Source organism: Barbus barbus, assembly GCF_936440315.1.
Source record: "Barbus barbus genome assembly, chromosome: 15".
NCBI lineage: Eukaryota > Metazoa > Chordata > Actinopteri > Cypriniformes > Cyprinidae > Barbus > Barbus barbus.
In genome coordinates this window covers 4,286,893-4,289,444 of record NC_136743.1, presented here as the reverse complement: position 1 = coordinate 4,289,444, position 2,552 = coordinate 4,286,893, and the positions used below count along the sequence as shown (strand labels likewise).

Here is a 2,552-nt window from a genome sequence, read left to right as displayed (position 1 = left end):
ATTTAAAAGTAAATATATATAACAACTTCTTGTAAGATTGCATCACAGATTTTCTGAGCTTTTCACATGCAATTTCAGTAATCAATTTATTATACAGACTCTTTACATTGCATTCATTTTGTTGATGAAAATCAGTACATGCAATGTTCAAACCCAGGCACGTTTTTTTAAGCGCAGGGAGCTAAAACATAAATATTTCTTCACCATTGGAGTAAATAAGCCTGCTTTGTCGATTCTGAGACTCTGTGTTGTTCCTACAGAATTTAAAAAAAACAATTTATCCCCGTAAGAACATAAAATACAGGATTCAGGCAGCAGTGTGAGAAAGCCCCCATCCGAGAGACGTACATCAAATAGTCTATAGATTTACTCAGCTTACAATCACTAAAAGGAGAGATTTTCCATGAAATCAGAGAGTCCAGAAATATGGCCACGTTGTACGGCCCCCATCCCAAGAAAAAGAGCACTGCAATGAAGAAGATGAGCTGCACAGTCTTTCTACGAGTGTGAGATGTTGGTCGAAGCAGCCGTCCCAAGATCACAGTGTAGCAAAAAGCAATGATCACAAAAGCAATAATGAAAAAGGAATTTTGCAAATATGAACTTGACAATTTCCAATTAATTTCACCATCAAAATCACAGAGCAGAACTGCATTGGTGTTGTTGTTTTGAGCATCCATGAATACATCAGTGGGGTTGTACACAACTGAGTTGAACTTGGCTTGTGGGATAGCAGCACAAAGACTGATGATCCGGATGACTATTGATGTTACATAGCAGTGCAGGCTCTTCCTAGACATGACATGGGATGAACCACGGCCATGTAACGGCAGATGGTCAAAACTGTCAGGAAGATGATGCTGCTGTAATATCCCGTGTAGAACACAAAGTTTACTGCTTTGCAAGCAGGATCTCCAAGAGTCCAGCCATATATGTAGTAGTAGGCCCAGAAGGGCAGGCCAAAGGTGAAAATCAGATCAGAGGCAGCCAGAAATGTGTTGGTGAGGGATTTCAGATTTTCATACTTCACCAGGACCCACACGACCAAAGTGTTTCCCACACAGCTGAACAGAACGATGATGATGAAAATGACTGGAGTGATGGCTGTCCCAAACTGGACAGCATTTTTCTTGATACAGATGTCATCTTCAAAGCTTTCATTGTTTAAATTGTAATCATAATAGTTTAAAGTGGTAGGTATTTCATACAGATATTCAACGATTGGCCGGACTTTCATCTTGATGCATAAATGTACACTGAAAACAAATTGGAGACAATTTTCAAGCAGAACATTTCACATACGATTACAAAAAAAACAACAATAAAACAAAGAACAGCAAGTAACACACTGCATTAAATATATATCTATCTGATCTTAATTACTTAAATATTAAACATTAACCAACTGAAGAAATAATCAATGATTGCATTGATAATTATTGCACATATTTTTCATGTGAACTTCAGAAGTATTGAGAGCATAACATTAATGCAAAGATATATTTACTTTACTATATTTATTTTACTATTTCAGTGGAAGGCATTTTTCTATGTTTTCTCCCTGCTGAGTTATCACTTACCTTTATAAAATTCTCCAGAGAAAAGTTTAAATGTTTATTGCAGACTGAGTGCGTGTCAAATCTAAAAACAATGAAACTTTCTAGATGTAGATTATCAAAGAGTACAACCCACCAATAAATGATGCTCAGACCCCCCCCCCCCCCCCCCCCAATCCTCAAAAACAAAACCAATAGGTCCATGTCCTATTTACTGTTCCGTTATAGCCTACCATAAATACATTTGCAAGACCTGAACAGGCCTTGCCCTTAGTCAAAAATGAAATCATGAAAAATTAAATAAAAATCACATTGAGTTAGCCTATATATATCAAATATGGATTGGGTTAAATGTATAATTAATAAAAAACTTAAGACTTTATGCATCAGCCCTGTTACTCTCATCTCTTTTTGAAAGCACCTGCTTCATAAAATGACAGAAACACTTGATAAATTGATTAGTTATACAGTAACACTAAGCACATGTTAAATCATAACATATATTTGTCAGTGGTGACTATTTATCTGCATTTATTTTGCTGAATTGTAGCAATTATAGTTCCTTATCATTTACTGCATTGCTTCTTTTATCATTTCAATAAAATATACATTTTAAACTATTCTTGCAAAAGTTTTAATGACTTTTCACAGTCTTTTTAGAGGCAGGATATAGTAAATTGAATCCAAAAACAGGCCTTTGTTGTAAACTACATACAATAGGCCTACACATAAATGTGAAAATGTATTAAATTCATATATGCATATAAAATGTTTATGTAAAACATTGTCAATTTGAAGAACTAACTCGATCATCTACATTTGACAAGTATGTGTTTGATTCACTAAAAAGAAGTGGTTCAGTATCATTATTTGGTGATTTTGTTTGCTGTTGCTAAAGGCACAGACATGCACACTACACTTTTAAGATATTGGATGATTAGTCTGTATGTGGTAACACAGACAATTTATTAACAATGCTACACTAATTCCATATTA

The 2,552-nt window shown here is 34.8% G+C and overlaps 1 pseudogene across 1 annotated transcript; it reads right to left on the bottom strand.

Moving 5' to 3' along the window:
- Positions 1 to 263: 263 nt before the first annotated feature.
- LOC306880934 (chemokine XC receptor 1-like) lies at positions 264 to 1,237 on the bottom strand (annotated as a pseudogene). The gene has a single exon. The product of its transcript is annotated as a chemokine XC receptor 1-like (transcript).
- Between the last annotated feature and the right edge of the window lie 1,315 nt (positions 1,238 to 2,552).